The sequence below is a fragment of the Engystomops pustulosus genome, chromosome 2 (assembly GCF_040894005.1).
Source record: "Engystomops pustulosus chromosome 2, aEngPut4.maternal, whole genome shotgun sequence".
In the NCBI taxonomy this organism is placed as follows: Eukaryota; Metazoa; Chordata; class Amphibia; order Anura; family Leptodactylidae; genus Engystomops; species Engystomops pustulosus.
This window is the reverse complement of record NC_092412.1, coordinates 25,347,482-25,372,444: the sequence shown is the minus strand read 5'-3', so window position 1 is coordinate 25,372,444 and position 24,963 is coordinate 25,347,482. Positions and strand designations below refer to the sequence as shown.

The window sequence follows — 24,963 nt, the reverse complement described above, 5'->3', positions numbered from 1 at the left end:
GTTTATATCTCATAGGATACACTGGAGATCCTGTATACAGCACACATATAGTATATACAGGCAGTGTGATACTACATCTCATAGGATACACTGGAGATCCTGTATACAGCACACACAGATAGTATATACAGGCAGTGTGATGTTACATCTCATAGGATACACTGGAGATCCTGTATACAGCACACACATAGTATATACAGGCAGTGTGATACTACATCTCATAGGATACACTGGAGATCCTGTATACAGCACACAGATAGTATATACAGGCAGTGTGATGTTACATCTCATAGGATACACTGGAGATCCTGTATACAGCACACACATAGTATATACAGGCAGTGTGATGTTACATCTCATAGGATACACTGGAGATCCTGTATACAGCACACAGATAGTATATACAGGCAGTGTGATACTACATCTCATAGGATACACTGGAGATCCTGTATACAGCACACACATAGTATATACAGGCAGTGTGATACTACATCTCATAGGATACACTGGAGATCCTGTATACAGCACACAGATAGTATATACAGGCAGTGTGATACTACATCTCATAGGATACACTGGAGACCCTGTATACAGCACACAGATAGTATATACAGGCAGTGTGATACTACATCTCATAGGATACACTGGAGACCCTGTATACAGCACACATATAGTATATACAGGCAGTGTGATACTACATCTCATAGGATACACTGGGGATCCTGTACACAGCACACAGATAGTATATACAGGCAGTGTGATACTACATCTCATAGGATACACTGGGGATCCTGTACACAGCACACAGATAGTATATACAGGCAGTGTGATACTGCATCTCATAGGATACACTGGGGATCCTGTATACAGCACACACATAGTATATACAGGCAGTGTGATACTACATCTCATAGGATACACTGGAGACCCTGTATACAGCACACCGATAATACAGGCAGTGTGATACTACATCTCATAGGATACACTGGAGATCCTGTACACAGCACACAGATAGTATATACAGGCAGTGTGATACTACATCTCATAGGATACACTGGAGATCCTGTATACAGCACACAGATAGTATATACAGGCAGTGTGATACTACATCTCATAGGATACACTGGAGATCCTGTATACAGCACACAGATAGTATATACAGGCAGTGTGATACTACATCTCATAGGATACACTGGAGATCCTGTATACAGCACACACAGATAGTATATACAGGCAGTGTGATACTACATCTCATAGGATACACTGGAGATCCTGTATACAGCACACACATAGTATATACAGGCAGTGTGATGTTACATCTCATAGGATACACTGGAGATCCTGTATACAGCACACAGATAGTATATACAGGCAGTGTGATACTACATCTCATAGGATACACTGGAGATCCTGTATACAGCACACACATAGTATATACAGGCAGTGTGATGTTACATCTCATAGGATACACTGGAGATCCTGTATACAGCACACACATAGTATATACAGGCAGTGTGATACTACATCTCATAGGATACACTGGGGATCCTGTATACAGCACACAGATAGTATATACAGGCAGTGTGATGTTACATCTCATAGGATACACTGGAGATCCTGTATACAGCACACAGATAGTATATACAGGCAGTGTGATACTACATCTCATAGGATACACTGGAGATCCTGTATACAGCACACACATAGTATATACAGGCAGTGTGATACTACATCTCATAGGATACACTGGAGATCCTCTATACAGCACACAGATAGTATATACAGGCAGTGTGATACTACATCTCATAGGATACACTGGAGATCCTGTATACAGCACACAGATAGTATATACAGGCAGTGTGATACTACATCTCATAGGATACACTGGAGATCCTGTATACAGCACACAGATAGTATATACAGGCAGTGTGATACTACATCTCATAGGATACACTGGAGATCCTGTATACAGCACACAGATAGTATATACAGGCAGTGTGATACTACATCTCATAGGATACACTGGAGATCCTGTATACAGCACACACATAGTATATACAGGCAGTGTGATACTACATCTCATAGGATACACTGGAGATCCTGTATACAGCACACAGATAGTATATACAGGCAGTGTGATACTACATCTCATAGGATACACTGGGGATCCTGTATACAGCACACAGATAGTATATACAGGCAGTGTGATACTACATCTCATAGGATACACTGGAGATCCTGTATACAGCACACAGATAGTATATACAGGCAGTGTGATACTACATCTCATAGGATACACTGGAGATCCTTTATACAGCACACAGATAGTACATACAGGCAGTGTGATACTACATCTCATAGGATACACTGGGGATCCTGTATACAGCACACACATAGTATATACAGGCAGTGTGATACTACATCTCATAGGATACACTGGAGATCCTGTATACAGCACACAGATAGTATATACAGGCAGTGTGATACTACATCTCATAGGATACACTGGAGATCCTGTATACAGCACACACATAGTATATACAGGCAGTGTGATACTACATCTCATAGGATACACTGGGGATCCTGTATACAGCACACAGATAGTATATACAGGCAGTGTGATACTACATCTCATAGGATACACTGGAGATCCTGTATACAGCACACAGATAGTATATACAGGCAGTGTGATACTACATCTCATAGGATACACTGGAGATCCTGTATACAGCACACACATAGTATATACAGGCAGTGTGATACTACATCTCATAGGATACACTGGAGATCCTGTATACAGCACACAGATAGTATATACAGGCAGTGTGATACTACATCTCATAGGATACACTGGAGATCCTGTATACAGCACACACATAGTATATACAGGCAGTGTGATACTACATCTCATAGGATACACTGGGGATCCTGTATACAGCACACAGATAGTATATACAGGCAGTGTGATACTACATCTCATAGGATACACTGGGGATCCTGTATACAGCACACAGATAGTATATACAGGCAGTGTGATACTACATCTCATAGGATACACTAGAGATCCTGTATACAGCACACAGATAGTATATACAGGCAGTGTGATACTACATCTCATAGGATACACTGGAGATCCTGTACACAGCACACACAGATAGTATATACAGGCAGTGTGATACTACATCTCATAGGTTACACTGGAGATCCTGTATACAGCACACAGATAGTATATACAGGCAGTGTGATACTACATCTCATAGGATACACTGGGGATCCTGTACACAGCACACAGATAGTATATACAGGCAGTGTGATACTACATCTCATAGGATACACTGGAGATCCTGTATACAGCACACACATAGTATATACAGGCAGTGTGATACTACATCTCATAGGATACACTGGAGATCCTGTATACAGCACACAGATAGTATATACAGGCAGTGTGATACTACATCTCATAGGATACACTGGAGATCATGTATACAGCACACACATAGTATATACAGGCAGTGTGATACTACATCTCATAGGATACACTGGGGATCCTGTACACAGCACACAGATAGTATATACAGGCAGTGTGATGTTACATCTCATAGGATACACTGGAGATCCTGTATACAGCACACAGATAGTATATACAGGCAGTGTGATACTACATCTCATAGGATACACTGGAGATCATGTATACAGCACACAGATAGTATATACAGGCAGTGTGATACTACATCTCATAGGATACACTGGAGATCCTGTATACAGCACACACATAGTATATACAGGCAGTGTGATACTACATCTCATAGGATACACTGGAGATCCTGTATACAGCACACAGATAGTATATACAGGCAGTGTGATACTACATCTCATAGGATACACTGGAGATCCTGTATACAGCACACAGATAGTATATACAGGCAGTGTGATACTACATCTCATAGGATACACTGGAGATCCTGTATACAGCACACAGATAGTATATACAGGCAGTGTGATACTACATCTCATAGGATACACTGGAGATCCTGTATACAGCACACAGATAGTATATACAGGCAGTGTGATACTACATCTCATAGGATACACTGGAGATCCTGTATACAGCACACACATAGTATATACAGGCAGTGTGATGTTACATCTCATAGGATACACTGGGGATCCTGTATACAGCACACACATAGTATATACAGGCAGTGTGATACTACATCTCATAGGATACACTGGAGATCCTGTATACAGCACACAGATAGTATATACAGGCAGTGTGATACTACATCTCATAGGATACACTGGAGATCCTGTATACAGCACACAGATAGTATATACAGGCAGTGTGATACTACATCTCATAGGATACACTGGAGATCCTGTATACAGCACACAGATAGTATATACAGGCAGTGTGATACTACATCTCATAGGATACACTGGAGATCCTGTATACAGCACACAGATAGTATATACAGGCAGTGTGATACTACATCTCATAGGATACACTGGAGATCCTGTATACAGCACACACATAGTATATACAGGCAGTGTGATGCTACATCTCATAGGATACACTGGAGATCCTGTACACAGCACACAGATAGTATATACAGGCAGTGTGATACTACATCTCATAGGATACACTGGAGATCCTGTATACAGCACACAGATAGTATATACAGGCAGTGTGATACTACATCTCATAGGATACACTGGAGATCCTGTATACAGCACACACATAGTATATACAGGCAGTGTGATACTACATCTCATAGGATACACTGGGGATCCTGTATACAGCACACAGTATATACAGGCAGTGTGATACTACATCTCATAGGATACACTGGAGATCCTGTACACAGCACACAGATAGTATATACAGGCAGTGTGATACTACATCTCATAGGATACACTGGAGATCCTGTATACAGCACACAGATAGTATATACAGGCAGTGTGATACTACATCTCATAGGATACACTGGAGATCCTGTATACAGCACACAGATAGTATATACAGGCAGTGTGATACTGCATCTCATAGGATACACTGGGGATCCTGTATACAGCACACAGATAGTATATACAGGCAGTGTGATACTACATCTCATAGGATACACTGGAGATCCTGTATACAGCACACAGATAGTATATACAGGCAGTGTGATGTTACATCTCATAGGATACACTGGAGATCCTGTATACAGCACACAGATAGTATATACAGGCAGTGTGATACTACATCTCATAGGATACACTGGAGATCCTGTATACAGCACACAGATAGTATATACAGGCAGTGTGATGTTACATCTCATAGGATACACTGGAGATCCTGTATACAGCACACAGATAGTATATACAGGCAGTGTGATACTACATCTCATAGGATACACTGGAGATCCTGTATACAGCACACAGATAGTATATACAGGCAGTGTGATACTACATCTCATAGGATACACTGGAGATCCTGTATACAGCACACAGATAGTATATACAGGCAGTGTGATACTACATCTCATAGGATACACTGGGGATCCTGTATACAGCACACAGATAGTATATACTGGCAGTGTGATACTACATCTCATAGGATACACTGGGGACCCTGTATACAGCACACAGATAGTATATACAGGCAGTGTGATACTACATCTCATAGGATACACTGGAGATCCTGTACACAGCACACAGATAGTATATACAGGCAGTGTGATACTACATCTCATAGGATACACTGGAGATCCTGTACACAGCACACAGATAGTATATACAGGCAGTGTGATACTACATCTCATAGGATACACTGGAGACCCTGTATACAGCACACACATAGTATATACAGGCAGTGTGATACTACATCTCATAGGATACACTGGGGATCCTGTATACAGCACACAGATAGTATATACAGGCAGTGTGATGCTACATCTCATAGGATACACTGGAGATCCTGTATACAGCACACAGATAGTATATACTGGCAGTGTGATACTACATCTCATAGGATACACTGGAGATCCTGTATACAGCACACAGATAGTATATACAGGCAGTGTGATACTACATCTCATAGGATACACTGGAGATCCTGTATACAGCACACAGATAGTATATACAGGCAGTGTGATGTTACATCTCATAGGATACACTGGAGATCCTGTATACAGCACACAGATAGTATATACAGGCAGTGTGATACTACATCTCATAGGATACACTGGAGATCCTGTATACAGCACACAGATAGTATATACAGGCAGTGTGATACTACATCTCATAGGATACACTGGAGATCCTGTATACAGCACACAGATAGTATATACAGGCAGTGTGATACTACATCTCATAGGATACACTGGGGATCCTGTATACAGCACACAGATAGTATATACTGGCAGTGTGATACTACATCTCATAGGATACACTGGGGACCCTGTATACAGCACACAGATAGTATATACAGGCAGTGTGATACTACATCTCATAGGATACACTGGAGATCCTGTACACAGCACACAGATAGTATATACAGGCAGTGTGATACTACATCTCATAGGATACACTGGAGATCCTGTACACAGCACACAGATAGTATATACAGGCAGTGTGATACTACATCTCATAGGATACACTGGAGACCCTGTATACAGCACACACATAGTATATACAGGCAGTGTGATACTACATCTCATAGGATACACTGGGGATCCTGTATACAGCACACAGTATATACAGGCAGTGTGATGTTACATCTCATAGGATACACTGGAGATCCTGTATACAGCACACAGATAGTATATACAGGCAGTGTGATACTACATCTCATAGGATACACTGGAGACCCTGTATACAGCACACACATAGTATATACAGGCAGTGTGATACTACATCTCATAGGATACACTGGAGATCCTGTATACAGCACACAGATAGTATATACAGGCAGTGTGATACTACATCTCATAGGATACACTGGAGATCCTGTATACAGCACACAGATAGTATATACAGGCAGTGTGATGTTACATCTCATAGGATACACTGGAGATCCTGTATACAGCACACAGATAGTATATACAGGCAATCCGGAATATCTGATATTAACCCCTGATATGACCTTTCAGTTTTCCCTGTATGTTATATAGATTGTATGGGTGCACTATTCCTGTAAATGGCGCAGTTTTCCTTTACATTTACTGATTTTCTTGTATTTTACATTGCAGTTCCTTTCCGTGCAGCAGTGAATGTCCATAGGATTTATTTATTCCTTGTATGGAAAGCATTTTACTTAGACGCTCCGTGAGGTCTCCCCCCACCCTACTACTGAGTGCCGCTAGCGGGGGGGGGGGGGGGGGGGGGCACTGGGCTCATTGAGGGGTCCCACAGCTTCCTCCCCTGTGACCTATTTCGCGGCGATCCTTCACATTGAATGAGACCTGTAATTGGATGTGAAGTCCTGTGTACACATGTGGGATGATATCAGCGGGGTCCGCCCATGCTTCCCGCTATATGATACACCATATCTTTTGCAGTATGTCGCTTCTGTGGTCATGTGACCTGCGATGATTTGTGTTCCGTAAGGAGTCGCACACATGGAAGTTTTATATCATGTTAGATGGTAACTCAAGACATATGTGACTATTAGGTGACTCCCAGGATTGTGAGTTGGGGTCAGAAGGGCACGGCCATAAAGTATGACCTTGAGGCTCCACCCACTTGTAGCGCCAATTATTCACCGGATTAACACAATCACCTGGCCGCCTTCCATTCAGAAAGTAATATCACAGATCTCTCACAACCCTCCAGTGATCTACTTTACCTTCTCAAGGAGAAACTAACAAACTAAAGAAAGATTCGGTCCCTTAGACTGATGAAGGACAATGAGCATTTATGTTTACAGTGGACGAGCTGAAGGTTCTACTGATTTGTTACATTTATGACTATTCTCTCTAAGGAGTTCCCTTAGACATTGTGGGGCTCATTTACTAAGGGTCCGAACGCCGCACTTTCGTCGGGTTACCTGAATATTTCTGTTTTGCGCCAAATTGCCCCAGGATTTTGGTGTACGCGATCGGATTGTGGCGCATCGGCGCCAGCTTGCACGTGACAGAAATGGGGGGAGCATGGGCATCGAACAACCCGACGAATTCGGACAAACCGCGGAATTTAAAAAAGGTTTTGTGTCACAAGATCAAGCACTCACATGCACCAGGAAGAAGAAGGTGAACTTTAAAGGGAATGGGGTACATTTACTAAGGGTCAGAACAGCGCATTTCCGTCGGGTTTCCCGACTTTTTACTGCTTTGCCCTGAATTGCCCCGGGTTTTTGGCGCACGCGATCGGATTGTGGCGCTTACGTGAACTTCGGCAGACCTCAACGGGGGAAGTGACACATGCAGGAAATTGGATGCACAGTCTTAGTGAATCGCAGCAGCTCCGAATCCTCGTCGGACAATGCACGGCAGGGATCGCGACGGGACAGGTAAGTAAATGTGCCCCAATGTGTCAAGACAATGGGGGTCATTTACTAAGGGCCTGATTCACATTTTCCCGACGTGTTACCCGAATATTTCCGATTTGCGCCGATTTCCCCTGAATTGCCCCGGGATTTTGGCGCACGCGGTCGGATTGTGGCGCATCGGCGCTGGCATGCACGCGACGGAAATGGGGGGGCATGGCCGAACGAAAACCCGACGGATTCTGAAAAATAGTAAAAAAATTTTTAAAAAAGTAAAAAAAAAATTATAATAAAAAAACCTAAAAATTCAAATCACCCCCCTTTCCCTAGAACTGACAAAAATATAAATAAACAGTAGAAATCATAAGCATATTAGGTATCGGCGCGTCCGAAAATGCCTGATCTATAAAAATATATTAACGGTTTTTGAATGCGTTTAACTCTGTAACGGAAAATGGTGCCCAAAGTTAAAAATGGCACTTTTTTGCAATTTTGAAAAAAAATGTAAAAAATCTATAAAAAGTGATCAAAAGGTCGTACAGTCCTAAAAATTATATCATTGAAAATATTATCAAATGTCGCAAAAAATTACACCACCCACAGCTCCATACAACGAAGTATAAAAAAGTTATTAGCCGCGGAAGATGGCAAAATCAAAAAAAAAAATTTTGCACAGGAGGTTTTAATTTTTGTAAATGTATGAAAACATTATAAAACCTATACAAATTTGGTATCTGTGTAATCATATTGACCCAAAGAATAAAGTAGACATGTCATTTGGGGCGCACAGTGAAAGCCGTAATATCCAAGCCCACAAGAAAATGGTGCAAATGCGGTTTTTCACCATTTTCACTGCATTTGGATTTTTTTTCCCACTTCCCAGTACATGGCATGGAATATTCAATACCATCACTATGAAGTGCAATTTGTTACGCAGAAAACAAGCCGTCACACAGCTCTTTACATGTAAAAATTAAAAAGTTATAGATTTTTGAAGGTGAGGAGTGAAAAATGGAAATGAAAAAACAGGAAAGGGCCCGGTCCTTAACGGATTAAATTTTTTCAAAATGTATGCGCCAAATGAATGGATGACCATGTAACACATCAAGTCCTCCATAGTAGAAGTGAACCTTTCTAGTGACCCCCTGATCAGCCTCCAAGAGCTAAATGTATAACCCACCCCGCCACCACGATACCCCACTTACCACTATTACTATAACCCTTCCCCTCTACTCCACCCATAGGTCTCATAAATGTTTGGGGAGATATGAATCTATACGTACACTTTATCACCTGGCCCCAGAGAGGGTCATCCAAGTCTGACAATGATCTGACCTGATCTGACCTGTCCATGCTCTTTGCCCCCCAGTCACATTCTTATCAGTATCAGGAGCAGACAGAAGGACTTCTCCATGAATTATCGGTCACCTTTAATAATATAAGAGATGTGGCCATAGATGTCCTAAGACAGTGGTGGCGAACCTATGGCACGGGTGGCAGAGGTGGCACTCGGAGCACTCTCTGTGGGCACCCAGGCCATCATCCCAGCAAAGAGTTTCCAGACAGGACTCAAAACCTCCTCCTGCAGTCCCCGGCCGCCCAGGACATGCTGTGATCAGGGCTATTTTAAAGCTACAAATCCTTAGCTGCCTGGGACTACAGGAGGAGCAAGGAGGTGCAGACAAGGCTGCGTTATTATTGGAGCTCCTGCTCTGGGCCCTGCCGTTCTTCCTGTTCAGGGGCCCCTGGAAGGAAGCTACAATGATAATCTGAATGTCTCCTCTTTCTTTCAACTGTATTGGTGTCCTAGGACACCTGTACAATTAAAAGCTGTGACAAAACAGGTAGCAACATGTTACTTCTGCTAAATAAGTGGGCTTGGTTGTAGCTTGGGCACTCAGTCTCTTAAAGGTTCGCCATCACTGTCCTAAGATGTCCAAGAAGAATTATGGCCACCACCGCTCAACTGACCTTCTAGAAGGGGTGGAGTAGATAGTTTTATGTAGACATAATCGGATGCTGGATTAAGGGGGTTATCATTGGAATCACTTTAATAGATGCAAATTTAAAGGGGTTTTCCAGCTTATACATATTGATGACTAATTGATATTGATTAGTCATTGGTGGAGGTGCTACAGCTATCAGCTTCTATTCAGTTGAGTGTAGTACCTCAGGATGCCACTGCACCGTGGGGGGAGCTGTCTGCTTATAGTTCCATCCAGTATATAGCTGCAAAAATCTGATCAGATGCCACCAAATTCATATTGTTGACCCAACACTATCAATATGGAAAATCCCTTTTGAATTAAATCTACCATCACAATCCATCCTGATAAACCAGGGACACTTACCGTACTCATAGATCCAGGCACCGTGACTGTGGTAATCTTCTCATATTTGTTACCCATGTCCTCCTCCCTTCTAAAATCAACTTTTAAAATTATTGCTAATGAACCATAAGGGCTCTGGGGGGAGTTAACAAAGCCCCTGCTGCTGCAGCTTCCTTCTAAAATTATGCTAATGAGCCCGACGTGCTATGGGGAGCATTACCAGAGCCCATCTTTCCCAGATTCACAGGCTATTACTCTGTGCAGGCACACTTCCCTTTCCCACTGTGTAAGATGAAATCAGACAAAGGGAGTGGGGAAGTGTGAGCTACAGCACGGAGGGGCTTTGGTAACACCCCTCAGAGCCCTTCTGCCAAATTAACATTGTTTTAAAAGTTGATGTTAGAAGGAAGGAGACCATGGATATAAGAAGATTACCACAGTCACGGTGCCTGGATCTATGAGTAAGTGTCCCTGGTTTATCATGATGGTGGATTTATTTTGATGTTGGATTTTCTTGCCCCCCTCATAATTTAATATAACAAGTAGGAACAGAAGGAGGGGGTTCATATTTTACCACCTTTTCACAGCATTTATGCCATTAATAATTTGCCTCTATGTTACCATAGAAGAGATGCAGGTGCACACATGGAGGAGGCGCAGGTGTGCCCCGTCCTGTACGACACCCGCATCCTCTGCCCCCGCTCTGTATGAATCCAGGCAAATCCAGAAATCTGATCCCTGGAGGTTATTACACTGTGTATCCACCTGAAATGAGAAATCCAGCAGTGGAGAAATTTTACGGGCTGTCACATACCATCAGCTCAGTTATCTGACTATTATTGGGTTCTAATGTGTTTCTTTTTTTTAGATTAGCAACACCCAACTTCTGAATGGGGCCAACTTACCGCTTAAAAAATATACAGTGTATACACACCATATATACAGTACCATATACAGTCATGCATCATATACACAGATGCAACACCCTCGCCGATGCAAGGCGAAGGAGTGCTTGCAAATACGTCCCACAGCATGTCACTACATCACACAGGGGACATTGCAGTGGTAGATCCTGCCTGGCAAGGCAGGAGTTAATTGTTTTATGTGATGTCATATGTGTCAGCCAATCACATGTATTGCATCCTGTCTCTGTGAGCTGAGAGGTAATTGGAGGAGCAGCCACCACCTGACCAGTGGGAGTAATAAAACCCCTGGCCAGGAATGTTCTAGAGGAGACTCTTAGAGGAGTTTCAGTCAGACCAGAGGGTTTGAACAAGTTAGACAGAGAGAGAGAGGAAAGGGGTATCATCCTACCTTCAAGGGTGATACCTGAAGCAATCCAGGACAAGCTGAAGCATCCTTCCAGGACACAGCTACCTCCCAGCCTGCCATTGCATCCAGGCTGGTGATCTACATCCTGTGGCTCCCTCCAAATACCTCTCCAGCACTCCACCATTTTGTTAAAGGCACGTTGCTGATGTTCCTGTCGGTTCCAATAAAGAACTGTAAGTGTTTCTGTTCAACCTCTGCCTCCGTCTGGTCCCTGCTACTCCGGCTGTCACCATCACGGGCACCCTGTCCACCACACAGAGACTCATACTCTAGACACCAAAGGGTTGCCCCAGGGAGATCCGCTACAGCAGCCTCTCCCTCATCATTTCTTGCCAACACCACCCTGCTGGAGACCTGCCAGGCTGTAGGACAGCCCTCCGGTTCCCCCATACCAAGCACCGTGACACAAGCGTGCTTAGGCCGCAACCGCCAGCCACTCAGGTACTGCGGGCCCAGGCTGTCTCCAGGCCCCAAGAAAAGGCTAGGCCCCGGTGGGGGATGTTGCACAGACATACAGCATATTCACATCCAATACCCAAAATGCCGGGGCCCCCTGACACTGTGGACCCCATAACAGCTGCGATGGCTGCTGACCCTGCCTAAGTTAGTACTACTGTATTATCCACGTCTGATGTCATAGGTTTATCTTATATTATCAACTTTTATCTTATATTATTATACTGTATGATGACATTATTAGTACAGTATAGCAGATTTATTTATGTTTACTACATTGGGGCAGATTTACTTACCTGGTCCATTCACGATCCAGCGGTGCGTTCTCTGTGGAGGATTCGGGTCTTCTGGCGATTCACTAAGGTAGTTCCCCCAATGTCCACTAGGTGTCGCTGCTGCGCTGAAGTCCATCGGAGTGCATTGAAGTTCACCAAGCCGGGCCGGGTGCAGGTAAGCGCGTGTCCAGCTACACATTTTTTTTTTAAATACGGCGGTTTCTCCGAATCCGACGGGTTTTCCGACTGCCACGCCCCCGATTCCCGTCGCCGATGCACCACAATCTGATCGCATGCGCCAAAACCCCGGGGCAATTCAGAGAAAAACTTCAGTAAAATTCGAGTAAAGCAACATAAAAACGCGATTCGGGCCCTTAGTAAATGACCCCCAATGTGTCCAAGGCTGTATATACTATATTGTACTTATACTGTATGATGTCATTATGTGTACAGTGTAGCAGAATTATATTTGAGTACTGTAGCATATTATAGGATATATTTACCATATGACAGTATTAGCCACATGTAAGGTATGACATTATCTGTACAATATAGCAGCATTAGACTGGCAGTATCAATAAAACCAACCCAAATGATATAAACCCACCCGTCCCCTGCGCCCAAAAAACTAAACAAGAAGCTGTCTGATGGGAGAAAAGTGGAGGTCGGCCACAGCTTTATTAATTAACAATATTTACAAATAAACTGACCTGTGGGAAGCCCAGACCCTTCCGGAATTATTCACCTCGCATGCCTGGCCCCGCCTACGCGGGGGCATGTCCTTGTTGGTCCGACAGGTGATTACGACGTCAGCCGAGAGGGTCCAGCTTCCTCACAGGCCAAGCTGTGACTACCAACAAACTTTGTTGAAAATATTAAAACACAAAAACACTACAAACAAATGGTAAAAAATTATACATAACAAAAAAACTTCTCCTAGCAAATACCCAAACAAAAACCCGAAAAACAGTTTAAAAGGGGCGGGCGGGTGGGAAAAATCTTGAGCGCGGAGCAAGTCCAAGAGAGGCTGGACCAGCTCCGCGCTCAGGGCTAAATAGCCCAGGGCTAGCGCCATCAAGTGGCCAGGAAGCACTGATTGGCCACCCAGTAACAAAACCCCGGGCGGGGGACGGGACACGGGAGGGGTTTAATTACCACAAAAAAAGGGGGGGGGAAGGAGAAACACCGCCAGTCCTGCCGCCCCCAGGCTTAAGCAGCCTGCGGGCTAGGAATTTTGTATGCTGAAGGGACTTATACTCTACTGTCTGGTATTGTATGGCGGTATTATCTTCTACACTGAATGATGATATAAAATTTTTGTAGAATCATGAGGTTCCCTACATATTACGTAGTAAGACAACCCAAATAATAGTAAACAACATGCAAACTCCTTCACAACGGCACGACCCCTATAAATTATTTGAGGAGCATCTGGTATTAATTACATGACATATAACACAGAGCTATAGGTTAACTACATGTGATGAGACCTATCACTGACTGCAGCCAGATAGAAAGCAGATTGCACTAAACATGATAAACGCTGTCCGATAAAGGATTTAAAGAGATCCTACAAAGTAGAAACTTTTTTGGTTATGAACTTTGCGCCATCACACAGACCCTCCTGAGCACCAGGCATTGTCCTACTAACTGGGACAACCCTGAAACGGTAGAGCGGCTGTCAGGTGGAACCTCATCCCTCATCATTTCACATAAAATAATGATGACAGGTTTGTAGAACCTTCCAATTTTAGAGGATGTGACCATTGAAGACAGAGTCGGCTCCAGGTTTCAGTAGGCCCCTGGGTGACAGTGCCTCTCTAGGCCCCTTTTGCAGTGAACTCACGTGGCGGCATTGAAAATTAAGAAACTAAAACGGTCTCCTGCCCTAAAATATTCCCTAGTTTATCATCCCAAACAGCTTCGTCATGGTTATGTTATATAAAGACCCCCTCACCCCATGGATTCCTTATATACAGCCTAATGTGGGCCTCCCAGAGCTATGGTCCCCAGCACTTGCCCAGGTCTGTCCAGTGCTGGCACCGGCCCTGATGGAAGACCATGCTTACCAACTCTCCCGGAATGTCCAAGAAGCTCATCAAATAAGGGAGACCTCCCTAAATCTAGAGTATCGCTCCAACTCTGTGCTCTCATATATGTCGTGCACAGTTTTTGTCACAAGAAGGGAGTGACAAAGGCAAGGAAGTTGGTTAGCGTCACCCAAATTGGAAAGGTCTATACAAATTTGGTTGTCTTCACCTACAAAGATTTTCATAGAAGGCTTTGTACTCATACCTCCCACTCCCCAAAACAGAAAAGTGGTCAAGAATACTAGAAATGGCCATATTGGTCACAGGAGAACAATACATTGTCCAATGTTCAGGCTTCGAAACCATGATAGACCTCAAATATTTAGCAGAAAGCAATCTCATCTTTAGATGACATGGTTTCATGACTTGGTTCTGGTCATAATCTTAGATAAGTTAGGGCATAATAGGTATGTCTCTTAACTCCACATATATATGTACACTCCTGGGACCCTGCCGTACAAGATGGTTGTGCAGTCCCACTGAAATCCTTGTAGATCTATCATGTATGACCAGCTTTAGATCATGGAGATGAGGTCATGGTCAAGCTAACAACGAAGAACCCATATTATGTAAGGGGACCGTCGTAGAGTAATGTGTGAATCATCTTACTTTGGGTCACACTCCAACAGAAGCAAATGGGCTAAGTCATGTAACATTTGCTTGACCGTTCTGGTCCATGCACAAGGCTTTGTCAAGTGGAGGATGCCTAAGACTCCATATTTATTGTCTCTGACCAGAGATCCTGACCTTTCATAGAAAATCCTAATCACTCTTATTTCACAAAGAAAATCTGTCTGAGACAAGAGGGAAGTTTACGGCCTCTCTAGTCCATTGTGTTCCTCTCCATCCATGCACTGAAATAATTGCTCCTTATTGTGAAGTCTTAGTCTTGGATTCACAGAAGGGATGTTGTTCAAGATCCTAAATTTCCTTCAATAGATTTGTTTTTGAAGGCCTTCTTCTTTCATCGACTATCAGGTCCATCATGACCTCATTTGTGAACCTCACTAATGGACTTCAACACTGGAAGGAAGTCTACAATGACTTTAACGACGACTCAAGGAACCCATTTTGGTCAATCAGTGGCTGTTTGATGGACAATCTACCCCCAATAAAAGACATGGAGCCATGTATCTCCCTGGTAGCTGTGTAGTCAATTCCATCTGCCATATCTATTTCTTCTACTTTTGATCATATTCTACTTTTATTCCTTATATTCTGAAGCAACGGAAAATGAAAAGAAATAGCAGACTACGCAGAGTTTGTTTGTTGTCTGTTACCATAGTGCTAAACAGACATGTACAGGAACCACAACAGTGGAAAGTTAGTTAGATATATTTCATGACAAACAAAAATTGAGCTTTTCTCACTTTTGACTACAAAAACATCATAGCAAAACAGAAAAAAAATAAACTGCACCATGTTGGTTCTCAATTATCACGATTGAGAAGATGGTATAAAACAACTAACAACTCCGTCTACAACACATGACATTGAGGAGTTGGAGCTTCCATGACGTGAGGGATCAAACTGGGTCCACCAGAAGAAACCCTATGGAGAACAGCACAGTCAATGGCCTACTTATAATTCATTGTATTCAGGGATATTATGAGTTTACCTAGGGTAGACCTCTGTTGGAGCTCATGGGCCCGGTTATGGATGTGTTCTACTATCAAGTAGTCACCTGGATCTATTGAGGAGCCTGGACAAATCCATGAAGAAGGAGCTGCCATCAAATGATAGCTCCTACTGATCCCCAAAGGGTTATTGGTATTAATCACTAAATACCCGGAAGCTTAGTAGAAGACTTGTAGATACCAGAAATCTTTGGAACAGAAACCTCAAAGTCTACTAGATACTGACTACATGGAACAATGGGGCAGATTTACTTACCCGGTCCTGTCGCGATCCCGCGGCGCGATGTCCGACGAGGATTCGGGTCCGGCGCAATTCACCAAGCTCATGCCCCTGAGTTCCTGCATCCATCGCTTCTGCCCCGAGGTCCGCTGGAGTTCACCTTCTCCTTCCTGGTGCATGTAAGTTGCGACACAATTTTAAATGTTAAATTCCGCGTGTTGTCTGATTCTGTCGGATTGTCTGGCCACACCCCCCCCCCCATTTCTGTCACGTGCAAGCCGGCGCTGATGCGACACAATCCGATTGCGTGTGCCAGAATCCCAGGGCAATTCGGCGCAAAACGGAAATTGTCGGGAAACCCGACGAAAGTGCGGCATTCGTACCCTTAGTAAAGAGCCCCAATGTTTTCTGGTTTGGCTGAAAACCCAAATCCAGGCTTTTGAAGGAATCTGACATTGGGTTTAGCTTCCTATAGGTGGCACTGCAGTGACTACTTTACATATATTTCCCATGAACCATTGCAATTAACAATAGTATTCTCTCCACAAGGGAAATCAGTACCTCCAGATTGTATACCCAGATGACTAGAATTTTCAGCCAAGGGTGGCCAATACAGTTGCGATTAGACTGCAAACAAAGATAATTCAGTCTGGATTGGTTACACCCCAATCCTCTGCTTTTGGGTTGTCAGTACCAATACAAGACCCAAGCCTGTTAACAATTTCGGTACAAGGCAGTAGCTAGAGAATGGATGTATAGGGTGCCGTGGTCTGGACCATGTAGTATAATCCATCAGAAGCCTTTTACTCAGAAGGGAAGTGCAGTGTAACAACTCAATGCAGAGAGATAAGTTCACAGAAGTGTGAGGACATGCTTCCAGTGCACTTGAAGAAGCTACAATCCTGAAATATAAATCCATATATCACATTCCATCTGTTAATAAAAACATACTCAACAGTACGACTACACATCTCTCCAGGGAAAATACTAAATACTGGCTGCAGAGAGCACAGCAGTGTGAGGACACACCCCCAGTGCACTTAAAGAATCTAGAATACTGGAACATGAATCCATATTTCACAGTGCTGCTGCTATTAACACTCAAAGTTATGATTTCACATCTCTCCAGGGACAATACTGGCTATAGAGAGCTAAGAGCACAGCAGTGTGAGGACACAACCCCAGTGCATTTAAAGAAGCTAGAATAATAGAAAATCAATCCATATTTCACAGTCCTGCTGCTACTACTAACAATATACACAAAGGTCTGATTACACAGAGATCTATGAGCAATACCTCACACTACCTGCGGTCTGCATGGTCTTCACTGCTGATACATTCCCTTTATCCCAAAAGACATGGAGCGACCGAAAACGGATGGGTAGAAAAATCTGGACCCAGGGGAAGAAACTAGTTTCAATTTTGTTAGTGGACCCATCTCTTCTGTGCCCACCACTTTTTTCTAAAACAATTTTTTCAGGTTTACCACCCCTTTTAAATCCAGAATTAGCCATGGAAATCGCATTATAGCCGGAGACCGTTCCTGGAATCACATGATTTTGGTAAATCCCACAGTTCCCTCTTTGTTAGTGCTGACTCATAGGAATTCACGAAACAACGTGAGAAGCTCTGATAGATTTATCAGATGTGAGAGCGATGGATTATTACGGAGGTGACTCAGAGGAAGCCAGGTCTGCCCCCCACTTCTCCCACCGGTCTTTCCCTATTTTTAAGATGCCGTTGAGTCATACTGTATCTGTTTTTCCTACTTATTTGTTCAGTTACATGTGGGAACAGAAGAAACCCCAGCTGCCGGAGTCTAACATTTCCATGTAGGGATCCTGGAGGCCATTTATAAAGGTTACACCTCAATAGGCAATGACCGTGATACAGATTTTCCACACGTGGCCACAACATCCAGGACCTAAGAGCGCACACATTTGTTATCCATTGTAAAAGGGGATGGAAAATACGAGGCTCCATGAAAAACCGAGTCATTGGTCCTCTGCTTGGAAATACTAATAGTAGCACAAGATATGGGGGTCATATTGACAGAAGTAATTCTCCCTATTAACAGCTGTAAAGGAATTTACAGACATTAAATAAAAAAAGATTAGGAAAAACTGAAAATATGCCACGTAAAACTGGAATAGAAAGTGTAACAATGCACAATTAATTCCTGTATTATACCCCAGAGCTGCACTCACTATTCTGCTGGTGCAGTCACTGTGTACATACATGACATTACTTATCCTGTACTGATCCCAAGTTAGATCCTGTATTATACTCCAGAGCTGCACTCACTAGTCTGCTGCTGGTGCAGTCACTGTGTACATACATGACATTACTTATCCTGTACTGATCCTGAGTTACATCCTGTATTATACTCCAGAGCTGCACTCACTATTCTGCTGCTGGTGCAGTCACTGTGTACATACATGACATTACTTGTCCTGTACTGATCCTGAGTTACATCCTGTATTATACTCCAGAGCTGCACTCACTATTCTGCTGCTGGTGCAGTCACTGTGTACATACATGACATTACTTGTCCTGTACTGATCCCGAGTTAGATCCTGTATTATACTCCAGAGCTGCACTCACTAGTCTGCTGCTGGTGCAGTCACTGTGTACATACATGACATTACTTGTCCTGTACTAATTCTGAGTTACATCCTGTATTATACTCCAGAGCTGCACTCACTATTCTGCTGCTGGTGCAGTCACTGTGTACATACATGACATTACTTATCCTGTACTGATCCTGAGTTACATCAAGTATTATACTCCAGAGCTGCACTCACTATTCTGTTGGTGCAGTAACTGTGTACTTATCCTGTACTGAGGTACATCCTGTAGATCTTTTATTCTATATAAAAGTTTAAAAAAAAACATAACAATATATAACAAAAACCAAACATAATATACAATACATACAAAATATATACAATAACTCACCTGCTGGTCCAGCCACATTCACACCTAGCAAAAACACCTAGAAATAACAATAACTTAATACACACCAAAATAAACACTAAATAGCACAACCTCCACCCAACCAAAAGTCACACCCCCCCCCAAAAAACTATTAACTTAAATGAACATAAACACACCCCACCCCACACAGATATCCTACGTTTTTTTTTATTAATAAACTAACAAACACAGAATACACATAACACTACACTAAACTAGATCCCTCGCCCGCACCCTCCCCTTCCCCCCAGACACTGGTCTAACGTCCAAAGTTTGCGTTAAGTAGTCCAGACCAGTGTCCAAGGTCAGTTCATAAATCCCAAAATCCCACCACCATCACCCCCCTCCCAACCTGACACTATACCACACTAAACCACACTATATATAATAATACAGTATATACACTTTTTACAAGATAACAAAGAAAATATAGTACAAAACAAAATCTGAACAACATCAACATCACATAAAGCCCAGGTTCGGCGCCTGCAAGCCCCTACATCACTATAACCTCAGGACACAAAACAAAAATCTACAGTGTCAGCTTCAGCCCAACACCAGGAGTGGAGATGACAGGCTAAGGGACACTAAAGGAGAACCCCCTCCAAAGGAGAGAGGCCCTCCCTGTGCCCAGCCTCTCATACTCCAGAGAGCGCACCTTCACCAGGTCACCCAGAATGTTCCTAACCACCTCATCCAGCGGGAGGATTTTACGCTGCGTCGATACTAAGCCCCGTGCATTCCACGTGTGGTACCTGACCACTAGACTGACTAGGAATAACGTGCAGCGGTCCCGGCCACCCAGGCCTCTGAATGCTCCATAGGCCCACTCTGCATAGGAGAGACCGGCCAACCCGGGCCAATGGATGGAAGCGCCCACCCGGTTGTACACCTCTGTGTTAAAGGGGCACTGAAGCAGGATGTGGTCCATGCTCTCCAGCAGGCCACCGCACTCCTCCCGGGGACAACCCCTTTCCTCAGAGCTCCTACACTTCAGCATAATTTTAAAAGTAGATTTTAGGAGGAAGAAGGCCGTGTATAACACATATAAGAAGATCACAGTCCCAGTGCCTGGATCTATGGGTAATGTCACTGGTTTATCACAATGGATTTTAATGGTAGAAGATAGAAGTACACAATGGTTTTGTTACTTGTATAAATTCCCTCTCATGGAGTTATGTGGCTTATTAGAGCGGGTGGCATCAACCCAAACTCTCAACCTTCTGATGACATTTCGAGGCCTGCAATATTTCTCCGTGACACGGAGCTTCCCACCCGGCAGTGGGATCACAGTTGTGTAAACACGTTGTCAGCAGACGAGGCAGAGCAAAAAATATTTCTGGAAATAGAGAAATATTTGTGAAAATTCGAGAACGTGAGTAAAAAAGGAACATGACCTATAGAGAATAATTGGTGCTGATTCCATAATAATCCAAGATATCACGACCGCTGGGAACTCGGGGTTTTGTATGGATTTAAAGGGATCGTCCTGACATAACAGAAAATTTTCCGTAAAAGGTAAATCATGTTGAACTTGTCGGGAAGCTAAATTTACTTTAAATGGCGTATAAATCAATTGGGCTTAGGCCTCATTCACACGACCATCTGGGGGTGTATGTGTGATCGCATAAACGCCCCCATAGACGGCAATGGCGTCCCGGCAGCGGTATATGCTCTATCTCTCCCTGTGTGTGCGGCTCCGTTTTCTATGGAGAGGGGAGGGGTCACCCCTCCTCCTCTCCAGCGTGCCTGAACGACATACGTGTATGAATGTACCCTTACAGCACATTGTACATGTACATGACTGTGATCATACAAGCATCTAACAGAAGTAGCTGCACAGATCTCTCAGTTTAGCTCACAGAGCACTGTCTATACAGGATACAATTATATCCACTGGCTGTAAACCCTGTACATAACCAGTCCTGCTCTCAGCTGAGTGGAGACGATTGTATCCAGGCTAGACAATGCTCTGTGAGATACACAGCTTGGGCTGCAGACTGATACAAAGTACAAGGAACTGTGTAATATATCTAATAAGAAGAAAGGGTTTCTTTCTTTGCCTACTTTGTCTCGTATTATCCTCCCTCCTAATCTGATTTTCACTATGAAATCATTTTTGAATTCCATCTTGCTAGTGCAACATCCCCCACCGGGGCCTAGTCTTTTCTTGGGGCCTGGAGGCTGCCGGGGCCCAAAATACCGAAGTGGCTGGTGGTTGCAGCCTGGGGCACGCTGATGTCATGGTGCTGGGTATGGAGGGCTGTCCTACAGCCTGGCAGGTCTCCAAGGTGGGGGAATGCAAGAAATATGTAGCGACAGGCTGATGTACTGGATCTCCCTGGGGCAACCCCTGAGGTGTCTGTAAGATAAGTCCCTGGATGGTTAGCCCGTAGTGGTGACAGGGTATCCAGGGATCAGACAGAGTCATTGTTGTGCAAATCAACTTACAGTTCTTTATTGAACAGCAGGCAACGGCCAAACGTTTAACTACACATTCTCAAGCTGGAAGAGTCATGGAAAGCAGGTCCACATTAAGGTTATACACTGCCTGGTATAGATTCAGGCTGGGCTGGTGCAGGTGGAACTAAGTCCGGGTGGTGGATCTCAGTTCTGGGCTTAAGTCTCCGGACTTGCCCTGGGTACTAGGCAGAAGCCTCAGGCACCTGTAGTTCCTGGAATTAGGACATTGGTTGTGGCAGACAGACCATGAGCTCTGGTTCTGTCTGCAGACTTTATGCTCTGACTAAGAATAAAGACTAGAAGACCCTGTGCTTCCGTCCAGCAGGGGTTTTTATACTACCGATCAGGTGGTAGCACTCCTCCAATCAGTTTCCAGCTGTTACAAGAACAAAATTGGACAGTCACATATAACCGTGTTAACTGTTGCCTTTCCAGGCAGTAGGTACAGCTGCAATTAATCAATATATCAAGTTCTAGAGAGATCATCATTCCCCCTAACAGCTCCTGACCTGGAGAAGGCCCTATTCACAACCACCACCTTGCCCATGCATTGTCTGGGGTGTTGCACCACCAAAAAGATAGACGTTTACTGTTGTGTCGAATTACAAAGAAGTCTATGGAGAGGAGAGGAGGCAGTGAGTCACAGCCAGGGGTGGATTAAGACGGCCATGGGCCCTGGGCTGTATGACTATTATAGCCCCTACAAGTCTGGAATCACTTCCTACATATGATACTAGAACCAGTTTCTTGGGGAATGGAGGATGTGTCCCTTCTGCTGCTTTCAATCTGCGATTTCAGGACCTTTGTAGGAACTTCAATGGTCCTGAAATGGATTTTGTGTACATGTGTATTAAGAGCATAAATACATTATGGGGCTTTCATGAGGGAAGGTCCTTCTCAGTATGAAATTTGGTGGGTGGTTTGCGTGGCCAAGGCTTGGGTCTCAGACTACAACCCAAACCGCTTATATTATAATCCACTTCTGGTCACAGTATCTAGGTCGTACCCCCAGACGAAGGCTGTATACCAGCCGAAACGTACGTCAGGGCTGTTGTTATTCCAGGCAGTGACCAGCAATACCATGGGTGAGTTTGTTTTGTCTTGAACTATGATATTTTCATGTATTACTATGCACTAACACACTTGTGTTATACCTCCCCCATGTATACTCCATATAAACACCATGGCCACTGATGCCTATATATATTATTATCATATATTGTGTTATTGCTGCTTGGAATACAACTCTCATTTTGCGTCTCACTTGGGCCGACATCATTTTAAATCAGTATGTTATTATCAATTTGTGTAAAATAAAGTATCTACAATTTTTCATACATTTCTTTGTCTATATTTGTTTGCTGTTGGATTTCTCATCCTTTATATGGATGAACAATAGGTGTAGCCAACTAACATTATGGTAAAATAATATATAGGGACATACACATTGATTCAAGTTCCTGATTGCAGGACTTTTCTTTTCCCTATTCCAAGTGTATTCAACTGTATTTCTCACAGTATCTAGGTCTCAGAAGGGAGAATGGAGATGGCCTCACATAGTGGCCAAACACAGTGGGGGTCATTTACTAAGGGCCCAAATCGCGCAGTTCTGTCGGGTATCCCGACGATTTCCAATTTGTGCCGAATTCCGCTGAGATGTTGGCGCACGCGATCGGATTGCGCCGGGTTGCATGCGACGGAAATCGGAGGCGTGGCCGTCGAAGAACCTGACAGATTCGGAAAAAAATGCGATATTTAAAAAAAATAAGTGTCGCTTGACACGCACTTACCTGCACCAAGTAATAGAAAGTGAACTCCGACGGACTTCAGCGGACCTGGTGGATATCGGCGCACGGACCTTAGTGAATCCCGGCCGGACCTGAATCAGCGTCGGCGAACCCACCGCTGGATCGCGACTGGACCGGGAAGTAAATCTGCCCCAGTGTTACTCCTCACGTACACACAGAGGACTGACACACATCGATTTCTGTAAAAGTGTATTGAAAGGTGAGGTCGGCTTTGAAAATTGGTCAAAAATATAACAATTCTGGAAACCCCCTTTAAATCCTACACTGGCACAGGTGATCAGTTATTTATATGTAGTCTCAACTCTTTCCGTTGCTTGTAATGAGGTGCCACTCATGGTTATGAAGTTCTGTACTGTATATACACCACCCCATTGCTACAAGGTGCGGGCGTCAGGCGATTACCTCATGTAATTATAGAACTTTATGGTCTGCGGAATGTTTCCGATGACAGGTTCCCTCCACACAAGCCGCAGGATCTGTGTCACTTTCACCGCAATGACAAGTCCCGCTGTAGGAGCACTCAGCCTGTCAGCGGGTCTCTGAGCTTCTGTTGATCTTGTGGTTCATGCAATGAAAACTCTTGTCACAAATTAGGACACGGTGTTACAGTAAGGTAGACGGCTCCATCTGTGACTTTCACGTCTAGGTATGTTTCATGGGAGATTGTATCATCAACTCCGGCTGTAGGACATGAAAGGCAGATCCAGGACCCGAGACATTCCAGTATCTACAAGTAGTAGTCATTGTTGTAGATGTTACTTATCCTGTACTGATCCTGAGTTACATCCTGTATTATACTCCAGAGCTGCACTCACTATTCTGCTGCTGGTGCAGTCACTGTGTACATACATGACACTACTTATCCTGTACTGATCCTGAGTTACATCCTGTATTATACTCCAGAGC

The 24,963-nt window shown here is 43.7% G+C and overlaps 1 protein-coding gene across 1 annotated transcript in view; it reads right to left on the bottom strand.

Moving 5' to 3' along the window:
* Positions 1–18,135, bottom strand: part of PRSS23 (serine protease 23) — a 67,939-nt gene extending 49,804 nt beyond the window's left edge. Inside the window, exon 1 of the mRNA XM_072134068.1 lies at positions 18,117–18,135. The gene's annotated coding sequence lies outside the window, so the exon portion shown is untranslated. The remainder of the gene's footprint in view (positions 1–18,116) is intronic.
* Positions 18,136–24,963: the final 6,828 nt, after the last annotated feature.